The sequence below is a fragment of the Aquila chrysaetos genome, chromosome 21 (assembly GCF_900496995.4).
Source record: "Aquila chrysaetos chrysaetos chromosome 21, bAquChr1.4, whole genome shotgun sequence".
Taxonomy (NCBI): Eukaryota; Metazoa; Chordata; class Aves; order Accipitriformes; family Accipitridae; genus Aquila; species Aquila chrysaetos.
The window spans coordinates 21,250,773-21,267,841 of record NC_044024.1 but is presented as its reverse complement, the minus strand read 5'-3'; the positions used below and the strand labels follow the sequence as shown (position 1 = coordinate 21,267,841).

At 46.5% G+C, this 17,069-nt stretch overlaps 1 protein-coding gene across 3 annotated transcripts in view; it reads left to right on the top strand.

The window, feature by feature from the left end:
• Positions 1–3,225: 3,225 nt before the first annotated feature.
• Positions 3,226–17,069, top strand: part of AMOT (angiomotin) — a 62,002-nt gene continuing 48,158 nt past the window's right edge. Inside the window, exon 1 of one of the 3 annotated variants that reach the window (XM_029997021.2) lies at positions 3,226–3,425. The gene's annotated coding sequence lies outside the window, so the exon portion shown is untranslated. Of the gene's footprint in view, positions 3,426–15,349; positions 16,276–17,069 lie in introns of those variants that run through there. The other 2 variants (XM_029997022.2, XM_029997020.2) reach the window with 2 other exon arrangements.

Here is a 17,069-nt window from a genome sequence, read left to right as displayed (position 1 = left end):
TCCCAGTTTGTATATGGTCCTTCTTTCAGAATTTTAGAATGGTCTACATTAAAATATCTTCTTCCTAGCACAAGGAGTCAGAGATATTTTTCCTTTTTGCACTAATTATAGTATTTGTAAATATCCTTTTATTTTTGTTCAGTGCATCTATAGGCACCCAGTCATCATCAAAGTGAACTTCGTTGGTAAGGAAGTAAATTGCTACAGATGTGCTGTTAAGTTAAAACTTCCGTGCCATCAAGTAATAAAGTAAGATGAAATTATGAATGTGCAAGTCTAGTAGAAAAAGTACAAATTTAAAAGTGTTTCTCATCCAGAGAACTGCCTCATAGTAGGCAACTAATGTATCTAATCTGAATATAGGGGAAACTTTGAAGACACAGGCAGGTAAAAACTGAGTCACAGGCAAACAGAACTGCAGTGTGCCTTTGCTGAAGTTTGTGGTCCTAAAAGCACTAAAACTAGCATAGTAAAACCACATAGTTGGACAATTAGGTTTGTGCGTGTGGCTTAAGCACATTGCAGAACCGCAAGTATCGTCAGTGGAGGACTACCAACACGGTGCAAATGTATGAAGTTGGGATTTCCATTTTGACTGTCATGTGTTGGCTCCTATGCTTGCTGCAGGATCCAAATGTGAGCACAGGGTGGCTCTAAACCAAACCCAGGACTACTCCAAACTCAGATTGGCTTCTGAGCATCCAAAGTGTGTTTTGGATTATGTTAGCAGTCACGGCTCTGCTTGTAAGAACTGTAAGAAGATGCAGTGCTCCAGCTGAGCTGCTTGTGTATCTTCCTGCTGGATCAGAGAAAAGTAAGTGATGTAAAGCAGCGATTGCCTGTTTTTATTCCTAGTGAATTCCCAGCAGTATTGTTAGGGTGCTTCCCAGGAGGTTTTGCATGGCCTGAATAGTATAAAGCAGCCAGTTCGAACCATGGAGAGAATCTGTGAGGTAACCAGTAAGCCACAACACAGAGTATGCTTTTAAGTTAATTTGTATATATGTACATAATATTACCAAAACAAAATGAAAGCATGTGTTATAAACAGACACGGCCTATTTGCCAAATTTTATTCTGTCACGGTGGGATGCGAATTAAAACCCAGTAACACTGAAGTGTGTATAAAGCTGCATATGAAATACATACTCATTACATTTTAAAGCTAAAAGTGACTATTGCAAAGAAAAGAAACTAGAAATAATGCAAATGACTGCAGCGCTGTGGTTTTCTCCTCCTCCTTCCCTCCTTTGTAAATCTCCCAAGCATTGTCTGATTACGCATGAATGATGCAGATTTTTGCTAGGATTGCTTTCTCGCTGTTACTCATGTTTTCCAGGCAGGGGTGCAGACCTCCGACAGCTGCAGTAACGAGGCAAAGAAAGGAGTGAGCTTGTCGGCCACAAAAAGACTATGGATTTTGGAAATCCAGTACTACAAAAACAAACATTCCACCATGTTTTAGAACAGATCATTCTTGTCTGCCTCTGGCAAACAAGGCCTCGTGACAGCACGGCCCATTTTAGTGTCACTCTTATACCCCTGTGTTGCTGGATTCCCATGGAGCAATAACAGACTTTCCCTCCATAGTTCCTTTCTTGGTGTTTACAGTGAAAGGTTGGTGTGTGACTGCTACCTCTGCTGGGTTTTTTCCTTTCTTCATTGAAAGCAACAAAACAAAGCTATCTGTAATCAAATATGGCAAGTAGTAGTAATGCTCCATGAACACAGATGTCTGCACTTAAAAGCATTTTTCCACCTGGCTTTGGATGCTTGCTACTCATATCTCTCAAATGTCCTTTTGTTTCCCCATGGCTTGTTTTAACTAATGCAATGTTCAGGTCTGTGTGCTCAACATAGCAAGCCTTGTACAGCAAGGCCAGAGAGATACTCAGCTTTATGGGCCATAAATTAAAACGGATGAAACCTCTCAACATGAGACCGCAGGAGCTGTACACTTGATGACCAGCAGCTGATTACTTGAGTTACAGAATTTCCAGATATTTTTTTTAAGCTTTGCCTATTGTTTCTAGCAACTGGCTATTGCAGTGATAAAATATTCTTAAGGCATCTAGAGGTTCCTTCTCTCACTAAATTTTACATCCTCTGGAGTCACACTGGTCTTCCTAGATTATTTTGGCGTGTGTTCTGACAACTTTTCTAGACATGAATCTTTGACAGTTCTGCTTTTAGATTTTTATTGCTTTAGTTGAGAATGTTTTTGGGGCAAGGAATATTGCTAGTTAGAAACATTGTGGAAGAGACATTGGAAGACAATGCTGTTGCAGAAAGCTCATGATGTGATGAAGGTAATAGATTTAGCACATAAGTGGGCTAATAATAAGAGCTAGGTGAAATAAAAAGTGAAGAGCTCTAAATCCTCATGGTTGAGATTACAAAAACATTCAACATGAAAGACTTTAAATATGTTGTCAACAAAATAAGCTCCTCTTAGGCCGAAATATGTGAGCTCTCATACTGGTGTCTCGCTGCATAATTTACAATGTACTGTTAACTGCAGGAGCTAGAGGAAGTGTTTCTGAGTCATAAAACATGCAATCAATGGTACCTGAAAAAGTTACTTGTAAAAATGGCAGTCGCCCTGTAGCACTGGTGACTCGGCGGCCATGTGCAGGGACATCAGCCCTGGTGTGGCAGAGGGGGCCCTGGACATCCTTGATATTTGCCAATCTGGCCGGCCAGGAAGCCAGCTGTGGCAAACGTACCTTTGTAAGCGCTAAAACTTCAAAACTTCTTGCTACGGCTCTGCCTTTCCATGGAGGGGGGCTCCTGCGGGCAGCGGCCATTTTGTGAGTGACGCCATGATGCTGGGGAAGGCGTCCCCCTCTCTTGGAGGGAAAGATGAACACCTCCGTCCCCTTTTTTTCTGTGCGTTCCCCTTGACGCCTGCCGCCTTGGTGTGCCTCACAGCCCAGACGGTACTTCACAGAGGACTTTTGCGCTTTTAGCCCGCAGATGCCTGCGTGTCCCAGGCCTGCCGGAGAGAAGCTGCCTGCATGGGCCACCCGCCTGGACCGCCTCTCTTCCATCGACCGGGACGGGGAAACCTAAAGGAGCCTGCGGAGGCAGCTCCCTTCCGACCCAGGGCCGCGCAGCCAGGGTTGCGTTCCCGCTCAGCGCTGAGGCGGTGAGGCCGGGCGAGGCGGGCCGGCAGCTCCCGCCGGCGGGCGGTGAGGCGGCGGGGCGGGAGGACTACGCTTCCCGGCTGCCTTTGCAGGCGCTGGCCCAGCGGGGGATGCCGGGTGCCGTAGTTGCAGCCGCCTGGTGAAAGTTAATAACTGAATCTGGGGTAGGCACTTCCCAGAGCTCCTCGGTGTCTCTCATTGCCATGCCGGCTTTGTCACCTCGGAGGGAAGAGGAGCGAGATGGATGAGCGGGCGGCCGCTGGGGCAGGCGCCCGCGGGGTAAGGAGCGGGTGTGGAGGGGGGAGGCTCGGGCCGCCGCTGCGAGGCCGGCTGCCGTGAGGGGAGCGCGGCTAGCCGCTGCCCCGCCGGCCCCCCGCGACGAGGAGGGGGGCCGCGGCCGCCCTTGCCCCGGCTGGGATGCCGGGCTCGGGGGCAGGTGCAGCGGGGAGCGGGCGCTGGGGTTCCCCCGCCGGAGGGGCTGCCGAGGCGGGGACGCGCGGCGCCGGCTCCCGCCTAACGGCCGCCGTGGCCCCGGCCCTCCTCTCGGCGCCCCGCTCCTGCCCGCGCCCCCCGCCTCCATCCTGAGGTAAATGCCGGCCCGTCCCCCGCGCTGCCCCTTCCTCGCACCTCCCGGGACGGGGCTGCGCGGCCCCGCGGCTCCCCCGAGGCGGGGGTCCCCCCTCAGAGCCCGGGGAAGGGGCTCCCGTGTCTCTCCCCAGCCCTCACGGAGACCATCTCCCTTCCCCGGGCGAGGGGGGCGGGTGTGGGGCAGCGCCGCGGCTCAGCCCGTCGCCCCCCGGGACCGCGTCCAGTGTTTGGGGGTCACCGCAGGCACCCCCGGTGGTCTCGGGAGGGTCTCGTCGTGGGCAAGCGGCGAGGCGGGGAGAAGACTGTGAGGGCTTGCAGCGGGGGCTGTGTGATGTGTGCGGTAGTAGGGACGGAGGAGTCGGTGCAGAGGAGAGAGCGGAGCCGTCCCGTCCCTTCCCAGGTCCATTTTCAAGTCCAGGTAATGCAAGGGGATGTTTTGCTACCTACAGTCCTGCAGAGGAGGTCCAGGGCCTCCGCCTCTGCCACAGCTGCAAGAGATGGTGCCTGCTCTGCCTTCCTTATCCCGCCAGAGTCCCTGTCCCTGCCGGCCCCAAACGCCCACAGGAGCTGATCCGCATCTGCTCAAACTCTGAATTAAGGAGAAGCAACTCCAAGTCCTCTTGCTTTGATCTCTGAGAGAACAAAATGCCAGTCTGAGGGTGATAATCCCCAAAGAGTTAAAAGCTTTGTGTTTGCATCCTTGCCTGGTAGACAGTAGGGATCCCACCAGCCCCTTGAGGCTCTGGGTTTAGCCATCCCCGCTACTACTTCATCATCTGCCCTCAGGTTGAAAGATTATGCCTTTCATTAGCAGACTGATTCAGGTAGGCCCATAAATATTCACCGTGATGTTTACCACGTGGTTGAAGCAGAAGCAGAAATCCCATCTGCCTCAATTCCAGGTTGCTTTTTGAGGAAGGTGAGGGCTGGAAGGCCAAATCTTTAGCGTGGAGGAGCTGTGGTGGACACAGGAACTTGGGTGATCTTAAACACCCATTGCTTTTCCTTGATGCTGTAAATAGCCAAGAACTGACTGAATCCCTGCACTTCCATAGTGCAGGCTCTTGGGGGGCTGTTCTGACTTCTCACGACATTCAGGTCCAGGCTCTGGCCCTTGGCATCCTCGCCTAGAATCTCCCATCGTGAGATGCATAGAGAAGATCCCCATTCAGTTTTCAGGTTAAAATTTTCAGAGTGTCACCTCTGATAAATGATCCTCAATTCAGCCCTAATGCAGTATAAAATAGCAAATTCCATTTTAGTTCACTTTTCATTTTTGTTCCACTTCTTAATGATAATTTTTCATTAAGCATCTAATCCTGTCCTAGCGTTTTTCATCAGTGGGGCTCAAGGTGCTTTACAAAAGAGGTAAAAATATGATTATTCCAATTATCCTTATTAAGGCTTAGGTTTTGGGCAGCTTCTGCAGATAATATAGGTCATAAATAATTAAGAGTACAATCTAATTAAAAGAAATCCCCAGTCGTAAACCAAAGTGCCATACTGAAGAAGCCAGTCATCAAAGGCACGGCCTTGTAACCTAATCTCCCTGATCAGAACAGTATCCCATTAACCCACAAATCTTTGCTCTCCTGACCTGTCTGCCCCAACAGCAGGTACTTCCACGTGCCTGTGCAGGACCCAAGGGAGGGAGAGGGTCAGGGAGTTTCAGTGACCAAAAGCAGTCTGGAGAGTGTTCTATTAAAAGTCCCTTATCGTGTCATTTGAGTAAAGATCTGGTGTTCGGAGGCTTACCAAAATATACAGCCTGAGCTGTACAAGGTTAGACTTAGAACTGATTTAGTTTTTTAGCAGGAGTAGTTACTGGAAATTAGAAGCATTGCTCAAGCTGCAGTCCAGAAGATAAAAAGAAGGTTGTGGCCTGGATCCGGTTCATACGTGACCTAAATAGAATTCTGACCCCGAAACTTGCTCTGAACACCTTGTCAAATTTCATGAAAGCTGGACGTGAACTTTCATGTTTGGGAGTTTAAGCTCTAGATTGCTAGTGCTGAACTGGGTCTGTGTCTCCTGACAGTTGCATGTCCCCACTGCAAGCTGACTATCTCAGGACCACTGTTTATCTACATAATTCAGCAGTAGGGCTACGTGGATGAAATCCTTGTTCTCATTCCAAACACCTGCCGTCACATATTACTTATTCTGTGGGAATGTTTTTGCTCCGATTTGTGGTTATGCAGTGTTCAGCGATGACCTAATTGCAACGTTCTCATTAGGCAGAGAAATTTCTGAGTTTGGCTTTATAGTTCACCTTCTCAGTAAGTAAATCATTGCTCTGTAACACTGTCTACCATCAGTACTGTCACTTTAGCCCAAGGTTTTATGAGGGATCATAAGGCTGATGAACGCACTTTGAAGCATGTGTATCTACAACAGCTTCTCACACTTTACCATTGTAATGTCTAACTTAGAGCGAGCATAGACCATCTCATTGACAAAAATGTCTGAATCTGATGACCTGTAGCACCTTTCTTACCACTAAAGAAACTGCACCTGTGTTAGTTTGGTGTTGGGGTAATTTCCTTGAAAGTTAGGGATATACGAGCAGCTACAAATAACGCTGAAAAAGGCCAGACTGCCTTTCTGACTGTCTCGGGATGACGCTTAATCTTGGCCAGGGAATGCTGGTGTAATTTTCAAATGTAACTCAAAGGGATGTTGGTTGCAAGTTACATTAAAATGAGTCCCTAAGTCCCTTAGGGTCTTGGAGAGACCTATATCTTGATCTATCTGTGCCATAATATCTTCATTTGTATTGTGTTAAACTGTAATTCAGTCTCATATGCTGGAAGCTTTGACTAGTAAGGCATGACTGGAGCTCCGAGTAATGCTGGTGGTACTGGAAATGTCCTACAAATGACAGAAGGGAACCTACAGAAATGAGGAAGCAGGGAGTGCAGACATTTTAAGCAGCAGAAAGAGGGAGGGTGAGAACAGAAGAAAGGGGGGAGGGACAAAGGATGGAAAAATATAAAACAAAAAGCAGGAAGAAAACTGAAACACCACTGTTCTAGGTGACAATCGGTGTGGTGTGGTGTGGATGAGGCTTTGCAATTGAACCAAGTTTCCCTAAGAACACTATCATATGCCACTTATGGGAGGGAGGAGAAGGGAAGAGGGTTCCTGGAGAAGTGCATATCCACACAATGAAGTCTTTGGTTTCTTCCCTTGCACATTTGTAGAGCGCTCACGTCTTACCCTTACCCCAGGAGACATTCCCATTTCCTTTCATTTACCAGTGTTTGGAAGGCGGAAGGAGATGAGGCACTGTTGGGTTCCCTTATTAACTTAATCTGTGGGAAGCCCTACATAAATCATTGAATTTCCTAGTCTTGATAGAACGAGATATTTGTACAGTGAAGTCAAACAGAAGATCGAGGTTCCTGCACAGGGAGGCTCTGACGCTGTTCCAGTCCTGTGCCTGTGACTCTTACGCGTGCATTTCTTTGAAGTCTGAAGCTTAGGAGTCTGCATTAATGATCAAGGGACAGAGCTGAATACGGAATTTGTATGGTACGAAGGTAAAGGTCTGGGTATGAATGTGGGAAGAGAATATTTAAGAGCAGTCTGGCATGTATAGTTAATAATATTAAAAAAAAGTAATCATGTTAATTTCCTATAGTTACTCAAGTTCTCAAGGCTTTTAGCATCTTCTCATTCCTTGTAGATCAGTGATCTCTTGTGAGGTCCTGTCATGTCCAAAATATTAACTTCCTTGAAAAGTAGAAAACTTGAGGTTTAAAAACTTTTGTTTTTAAACTTCCCACTTTTGTCCAGTGGGAAACTTGCTCCGATCCCTTAGGCAGGAATCTCTGTTCCTCATGCAGTGTTCTGGAGTGCTGTGCTTGGCATTTGGCTGTCACTCTGTCCCACTCAGCCAAGTGTTGGTGATCCCTGAATGCTTAAAAAGTTCTTTGGGACTCTCTGTAGATGTGAAGCTCTTCTGAAGTTGACATTTGTCAGGAGCAGAATGCATTAGAACAATTAGTTCTGACTTTGACTTACGACTATGTTAAAACTCAGTTATTTTTACCACTGTGTTTGTTCCTTTTAGGGCTCTTAGCTGTTTCTCTAATTCAGAAGCTGTTCTTCCCATTTTTTATTTCATAAAGTAAAAAAGTCAAAGTAAAATGCTGTGTATCTTGCTACACTTAATATACAGATACCTACTGACTGAAACAGTGAAATAGACCCTGGGTTTCAGTTTCTGACCCACTATTTTAACTGCTTTTTCCAGAACTCCACCCTAATTGCTGCTTTTTCTTGATTGAGCAGCAAATCAGTTCCCCTCTAAACCCCAGGATTACCAAAATTGAGATTTTTCTGAAGAAGCAAAGGTCAGATTTTCAAGACTCAGCTTCTATGTAGGGACCTTATGAAGCAGATCCTAAGGTGGATCTGTCCTACCAGATACGGAGCTGCTTTCAAAATACCGACTCTAGGCACCAGGGGGTTTGCAGTCTTGCTCTGGATGTCTCCCATGTGATGGAGGGGTATAGACCTACCACAGGGCTTTGGGTGCACTGGGCCCTCACTGGTACCGCTTACGCTCCCACATCATTTAATTCAGCTGTGGCTGCACACTCCACCTGATACGAGGGTTGACTGTGCTCCTCAAGCAGAAAAACTGGAGACCTCAGGCCTCTCCCTGTGAATGACTGGGACCCCTTTCTCCAACATATGTTGCTGCTGTAAACTGAATCTCTTCAGCATCCCAAATACTTTGAAGCCATCCTCATTAACAAGTTCCCGAGTGCCTTGCAGGCATTGAAAGGGAGGGATGGCAGGTCCAGCCCCAGCAATTCAGAGCTGAGCTGAGGCAGTGGCTCAGAGCTTCGCAGCCGTTCTCCAGTAACGGCTTTACTCTGACTCAAATAGATAGGGCTGCATTATGAAGTCTCATGTATTTTTTTTTAAACATTGGATTTCTTTATGTATTTAATACCATAGTGTAAATGAATATTTATGAAGGCGTCTGAGGTGTTTGGATCAGATATGTCATATAAAGCTCTGAAGCCCACTGTAGCCCAGCAGAAAAAACCCATCTCTGACATTGTTCTCCCCTCTTGCCCCCGGGGAATTAAAAAGACAAATTATTTTAAGCAGTTCAACATGTACTGGGCTTTAGTTCGTTAGCTAAGAAAGAGTATAATGTCTTTCCAGGACTACGTTCAAAACTAAAGAACAAAAAGCTACCTTGAAAAATGGCCATTGGGAAGCAGACCGGCAAAAGCCAAGAAACTTGAGCCCTTTGCTAATGAATACTCTGTCCTTAACTCACATTGTCTCTTTTGTTTCCCACACTTTCATGAGCTGCACATGGATTCAATTTGCCAGTCTTTAACCCTTCTTACTGATGCCTGATCTGTGCATAGTTTGGAAACTGGGACAGCTGTCACTTAGGTACTTGGCTTTGGTTTTGTTTTTTTGCTCCTGATCTGTTTGTCCCTGTGCAGTCTCTGGCTCAGATGCAGTAAAGTAATCCACCAGGGGTGTGGACAAGGCTTGGGTGCATGCTGGGGAGAGGGAGTCAAAGCTTTTCCAGCTTCCTGGCAAAGGGTGTAATAGAGACAGCGCTGGGAGCAGGTTTGCTTTGATTAAAACATAGTAGCATTTCCACTGTGACTACGGTAGAGGAAGATGTTGGTGCTGTACTAGGGCTTTTTTAAGAAGAGCTGTTTTTCTTGGCATAGCTCTAAAATTGATGGAAAGTCAGGGTGGAGCCAAGGGATTTGGCATCATGGGAACTTCTCACACCAGCTTGTCTTTGTGCTACAGCACAGCAGAAGTGCCTTCTGCAGAAAGAAGCGTTCAACATCAGATGTTTATTTGTGACAGTGAAATTTATTCCAGTGAATGATGATTGCCCATAGTAAATATACTTCTTAGTAATAACTATATTGTTTCCAAAAACATAAGTAGCTCCTAGAGTTGCTGTTTGCTAAATTGATAGGGATCTATTTAATCATCCATTTAAAACAAAAAACGGCATTCCATATCGAACACATAATGCATTTTCATTCCTCATTTTTCCTCTAGATAAGTGTTGAACAAAGATCACCAGCAGAGAGTGCTGGTGCTCTTCCAGAATGTGTCAGCAGCTTCTGAAATCGATTGTAAAATCTAATCAGACTTTGTTCTATAATTCTATTTTTAGTATTTCATTTCTGTGAAAATGAAATGTTAATCAATTATCTGTAACTTGATATCTTTCTGTCTCTAATTATCAATCTTTTTGTAGTTTACTACAGGAGAAAGATCGTTTTTAGGAGCACAACTATGTGCTCAGAAAAATTATAATTGTCACTTTTTGAAGCAATTATTTAACAGAATTTCATAGATTTTGTTCCAATGCATTTGACCTTTTTTGTACATAACATTATTTCTCCTTTCATTTCTCTTCTTTCATTTCATGTTCAAAGTAATCTGTTTACTATTCAGTACAGCTTCTATGTAGTAGGGGAAGCTGGTCCTGCTCCTACAATTATTAGAGCTCTAGCATCTATATGGCGCTCATTGGTTCACTGACACCATACTTTTAACCTTCCCAGGCAACGGAAGGTTGCTTCCAGCCAAAGATTACTTTTGGTTGGGCCTCTTTCATTTCTCAGTTCTGAGTCTGCTTCCGACATCCACATTAAAAACGAGTTGCAAAAGCTTTAAATCAAAAAGCACCCCCTCTTCCCTGTCCCCATGATATTTATCAATACCATTGCACCATTATAAGTCCCGGAGATTTTGAAGAGGTTAGGCTTTTTGGTTTCAAATCAGCCATGGTTTTCCCCTCTTAATCTTTATGGTCATTGAAATATCAGGATTATCAAGTCTGTTTTTTGCTGCAGAACCTGCTGTGCATCTCGCTCTCTTGTGATTTCATACATTCTTTAGTCATCGAGAGCAAACAAAGACTGTGTTGAAGTGCAGGGCCTCCATGCCTTACTCTTACAGTTTACTCTGATCCAAATCCACTGGAAGTTGAGGGAATCTTTTAACTCATTTCAGCAGATTTTGAAGAGGCATCTCTTTTTAAAGAGGCATGAGAGGCAAGAGTGCAGAGAAATGAGGGAGATGGTCAACTGTCATACATCAAGGTTGTTAACGTACAATAGACATCAGTTAAAGGCTTACAGGTCCTTCTTTGGGAGAAGAACGGTGTCTTGTAAGGAAATCCCCTTGTCCAGACTAACCCTCCTGTCCTTATTTTGCCAAAACTACATTTAAGTCTAGGGGACTGGGGCGTGAATGCGTTTAGAGCAGAGCTGAAACATTTAATTTGTTTTTCCATAGTTGGCAGTTGTTCATCACTCTTCTGGTTACACAGCTTTCTTCCGAAATTCTGCATAAAAAGGGGCCAAGGTTCAGCAGTTAGAGTAATTCTCTTTACAGGTGGTACTTGATCAATCAACTCATGGGTGACACATCACTGCTGACCTCTATATTGCCTTTCACTGTGGTAAGCTGTTCCTTTTCTGCCCCTTCCTGTGCAGGCCCTTTCTTCACCCAAGGAACCATGCTGAACTTGAGTTACACTACATTAGAGGTACCATCCAGACTGACATACTTTTAAAAATCTTCACGCGCAGTAGCATACAAAACCTTAGATGAGCAGGAGCCATGTCACAGTGTAAATCACAATATAGACAGGACATAAAGTTGGCTATGCAAAAGTCTCTGTAGCAATTACTTCCCTCCCAAAAGTTATGTGGTCATTAAAGTTTTCTTATGTAGAATTGATAGAATAATAAACTTGTGTAGGAAGACACAGCAATTAGTTAGTGAAGAGCAGAGGAATAAATAGTGCATAACTGCTCCTGTGTTTTGAAAAGTAGAATTTTTCTAGCAATTCCATGCATGTCAAGTTTCATGGTAGTAATTTCTGGTGTTGTTGGTCTATGAATACCTGTCATTACCATCTGTTGGTGAATGATAACTGGTTTTACATATAATTCATGCCTCAATCTCATGTCAGTCAGATTGAATTTGTTTTTCTTCAGAAATCATAGCTGGTCTGCAGCCGTACCCAATGGCAGGACCTGAGGGAGCCTTTCAGGGTTTGTTACAGCTTAGGGCTGGATTTAGCAGCAACATCAAATCCTCTAAATACAACTTAAACATGGCTGTGACCACCCTGAAGGCCCTGGCTCCTCTCCCCCCCCCCGTGGTAAAATGGCAGCAAAAGCTGCAATGCTGTACATCCCAAGTTCACCGTACACGCGGGCAGCAAGGCAGGTTCTGTGGCCTGTGACTCTCGGAGACTCTCCAAGTCTAGACTGAACTCCTGGCATGACTTTGGACAAACCACTTTGGAACCACAGGGTTCCTCCTGTGCCTGGGTGCCTTCTCCACACATTTCTTGTGATTCTTACATGGTTTTGAAATTTTCTAATCTTGTTTTGATCTAATGTATTTGTTCACTTACTTCCTTTTCTTCAGTGAATGTATCTGTCAAACTGACTTTGGCTCCTATGGCAAGAAATACAAAGTAATCTCCCTTTTCATATTTACCTATTCCTTGCTCCTGCTCACCTAGTAAACTTGGCCTCAGCTCCTCTTCTTAGTCTTTTTTACTGTTGCTTGCATTACTGTTTGTTTACTGTAGGGTCGTTATTTCACCCAACAGCGTTTTTACAGACTAGGCAAAGAACCTCCTGCTTTGGTGGTGGTAGGGATGTACTGTCTGGTCCCAAGAGCTAAATGGCACTTCTGAGCACTGTTAACAGTTTATTTTTATGTGCAAGAAGAAAAGCTCTGTTAAACTGGCCCAAGATCAGAGATCCACGGAAATTAATTTACACCCCTCTCAGCTGCACTGAATGGACGCAGGACTGAGCAGTAATTTCTCTCTGTACTTGAGGGATAATATCAGCAGCTTCCTGAGCTCCAGCTGCTGTGGACAAAGGACAGCAGAGTTACAGCGATTCCTGGAGGGAGGAACTTTAAAATGGAGGAATTTTAAAGAATGTGAAGGACAACCTCTTAAAAAATTGTAGGTGGAGCAATTCCAGGTCAACCAAACACTTCATAAGCCCAAGATTTATTTTCCTACTTTGAACTAGTTGCCGTTGTGGCGTTTATCTTTTGTGCTTTTTAACACATCTACTGTGACCTTTGTATGATTGCATAAATTGGCCCGAGTGCGCTGGAACAGTTATTAGGAACCCCTTTCTTGTGTTGTTTCCTGAATTCCCACATTGTGGCGTGATGTGTGTATGGAAACTGCTCGCTTCCTCCACTGGCAGCCGTTCAGATGTGTGCTGGAGCTCCTGAGGACTGGGCTGGGCGGGGAGCTGGGTGAAGGGAGGATGCAAGGGGAGAATATTTTAAGGAAGAGAATGTGAATTTCATGCATCTTTGTTCTTTTCCAGTTCCGATAAAGCTCTTATCTCCAATTGTGTGGGTTAAACATGAGCAGTGCTAGTGCTCTGTAGAATAAACAGCAGCAGATGAGTGGAGGTTAATGTGCCTTGGGCAAGGCTAGCTGCTTTTCAGTGTCCGCATTAAACAGTATTTTTACTTTCCTGACGACTCTACCTTCTCTCTTTACTCCGCACTATTTTCTTTTAGCATGTGGGAGGGAGACAGGATGTGTGACTGAAGCATAGTTTATAACTCTTTAACTCACTGTAGATATATATTTCCCTTACAACTCTACCCCACAGAATCTAGCAAATAAGTGCTTCATTAGCTTGTTCTGCGTTGTCTTTTTTTTTGTGTGTGTGTTTGCAAACTGTAAGGTTATGGGATGTTAATGAACTGTTTACATGTCTTTCTACATTTGTTCCACTGAAATGTTCCAATGAATGAATGTCAGTTATGAGGGAAAAAATAGATGTTTATATACGCTGCATTTGGGATTTCTGAAATTTGACTTCCTGAATTTTTTTCCAGATCTTTCTTTTCAATGTTAAGAGTTGGGACTGTTGGAAAGGATTCCTTTGCTTAGAGCAATTAAAAGGTAAATGGCTGAATCATGTTATCTCTTCTCACACGAAGAGCCCTAGTGAAGAGGCCAAGTTTCACAGTGCAAGGATTTGACACATGGCCAGTTTTGCTCATTTAGTGCTTTTGGAAAATGGTGTCATCTTACGGCCAAACATTACCAAACTGGGACTACTTAATGGGCTTAATATTTGCATGGTCGGGCCTCAGCATATTAAATCAGTTGTGGACACATCGTGACAACTTCTCTGATTTTTTGTTTTGCTCTTTCTTGAAATCACAAGTTAGTGAACAGGAGCCAGGAGAAAAGTAGAAGCTGTCACTTGGCGATCGTCCTCTGGAGTTCACGGACCGGGGTGACCTCACAGGGGGAGGATTCGAGTGCATTGTATGCAAAAGCCAGAGGAGGAGGTGGACTGTGAGAAAGGCAAGGTACCATTGTTTGTACACAAATACGTCCCTATTGAAGGACCAGTTTGTTATCTCCGGCCTTGTTTAGACTGGGGATTTGCCCTGATTACAGGCATCAGGCTGGGAGAAGTTAAAGTTCTTACCCCATTTCAGAACAAGAGCTTTGCCTTTCTGGTACAGAGGTTGGTACCGCTGCAGAGGTGACTGCATTATTGCCATCCCCAAGTGCTATGAGATCTGCCAAAACAGGGAGACCAGCTTAAGCCTTTATCAGCATTTTGGGATCATTTTACTGGCCTTCTTTGAATGGGGAGACATGCACAGATTCTTTAAAGGTTGTTACGCGTTTAAAGCCAAACTATTTAAGTTGAAATTCTGCAGGGTGATTGAGGCACTAAAAGCCTTGAACAAAAACCATCTCTGCATGTGGCCACCATCTTTTATCATGCGGTGAAATGATGAAACACAGCAAAATCATGGTTGCATTTGGGGAGAATACTGAAGTCTCTTCCATCTCCTCTTTCCGCACCAACCCTTAGATCCAGCTGTGGCAGAGTAGTAGAGGTCTGTGGGCGTTTCCCGTCGTGATAGCTTTGGAAGGCTACGCGATGTGTATTTTAGTTTTAAGCAGAACGCGACATACAGGGAACTCCTTTAATATCCTGCTTATATGCTGTTAGTCACGATCAGCTCTTGCCACGCTTTCAATTATTTTCAGCATTTGGCCAGCAAAAAGTGGGTGAGTCAGATCCTTGGCCGGTGCACGTTGGTATAAACCCATTTAACTCCACTGACTTAGCGGAATGGTTTTGAGACCTGGGGCTAACCCCTGCGAACGCTTCTGCAGGTGGCCAAGGGACCGGTCGTATGAAGTCCTCCGAGCGCCCCCCCCCCCCCTCCCCCGGTGCCGAGCTGCGGGCTGCCGCCGGGCCGAGCGGGGCCAGGCCGGAGCTCCTCGGTGCCCGCAGCACAGGCAGACTGGGGCCAGCTGCCGCGGCTCTGCGTGGGCGCCGGCTCCCGCGGGGCGCGGCGAGCGCTGCTCTCCCGCGACGGGACGGGACGGGACGGGACCGGCTTGCCCGCAGCCCCCCCTCCAGCCCCGATAGCGGCCGGGGCTGCCCCGCGCCGGGGGCGGCGGAGTGAGGGGCGGCGGCGGGGCGGGGCGGAGGCGGGGCCGCCGGGGGGGGGCGGTCTCCGGGCGGGGGCGGCGGGGCGCTTCCTGCCCGCCCTGGCGGAGCGCCGTCCCGCGGGGCGTCCGCGCCGCAGAGCGAGGCGGAAGGAGGCGGAGGAGGGAGCGGAGCTGCCCGGCCCGGCCCGGCCCTACCGTGCCCTGCCGCCGTGTGCGCGTCGGTGTGAGCCTGCTGCCGCGGGGAGCGTGTTGCCGGGGGGACGCTGCCGCCCCAGCCCCGCGTCCGGCCCTGCGGCTCCTCCGTACCCGCCTCGCCCCGCTGCGCACAGGTAACCCGCGGAGAAGGAGGCGCGGAGCGGATCAGAGCAGAGCAGCTTCCCCCCGGCCGCGATGCTGCGGGCCGCCCTTCCCTGCCGGGGCCGCGGGCGCTGCGAGTGCCCCGGGCGGCGCTGCCACTGACAGCGGAGCTGCGCCGGGCCACCTCCGCCGGGACGCAGACCGTCCCTTCTTTTTGTTTATTCTGCCGTTCTTGAGATACCGCTATCCTCCTTCCAGGGACTGCGGGCAGGTCCTGTTTGGCCGTATTGGATTCTTACCCATCTGTCTTGATTGCCTGTCTGAAAGTATATTTATCTTTAATAAAAGAAAAAGTCGAGCCACAAATCCAGTTCATATCACGTTCCCCTTTCTGTGGAGTCCGGTTTATTTCTGCAGTTTAAAAAGTTTACTCCCCCCCCCCTCCAGTTTTATTGACACTGGGGATGAAGAAGGATTTGCGAATGAAAGCGCCTTGAAATACAACATCTTTTGGAGAGAGCTCTGCAGTCCGCCTGTTGAGTCTCGAATTCCACCCTTTGCCCCTGCTGAATCCACTGTTCTGCCCTTTACTCTCCGGGGTAAAAAACCAAACAACAACAACAAAAACCCGAGGGAAAAAAAATACCTTTGGCAGCAGGGAAGCTTTGTGTGACTGACCCAACGAGCTCCAAGTGTCCAGTTTCTGAAAAGAAGAAAACCCTTTTGTCTTCAGCAGATCAGTAGGTAAGAGACTCATAGCGCATGGCGCAAGGGACTCGGCATTCATTCTTGCAGCCTAAACCTGGGAGTTAGACTGGGTCTCTTCTCTGTCAGCTTTTGCCCATCATTTCTCCTGTAAAGGTTACTCTTCATCTTGCAAAATTCCTGCAAAACAAAAATGTTCGTCCACTCTTTTTACCACTGGCAGTAAATAGCCAAAATTAGTAGTGATGTACTTGTGTGTAATTGGATAAAGTAAAATTCTGTGGAAGTCGCTGAAGTGGGTTTGTGTCAGGCTGTGTTTGAAAGCAGCCGTGTTTCTTGTGGTGCTCTTTTCTTTTGACAAAATAATCACAGTCATTGTGCTTGTAATCCACGTGTTAAGATTGTCTTTGCTCGTCATGCTTCACAGAGAAGCATGTATGTGCATTTACGTATGCACGCGTGCAAACAGGGCTTCCACAATCAGTTGAGATTCCTTGTTTCACACTGGAATTTGTTTCACATTAAGTGCTTTACTGCTGTGTCACAAGGTGTAAAAGTGTTGAACCCATAATTAACACGCCTTAACAGATAATTGAACATGGCTAGGAACATGTTTGGCACTGTACAGAGCGAGTATGAGGATATGTTTTCTTTGTTTTAACATTTTTTTTTAAAGTAAGACTGAAAACGCAGCAGGGACATGTGCACATAATAACTGGATGGAGGCCCAGTCTCTGTGCAGGGAAGCATATTTTGTAGCATACTCCCTTCTCTAGGGGCCAAGCGCTGAATGTGTGCTGCTTTACAAGTGATAATACTGCTGTGAATTTCTA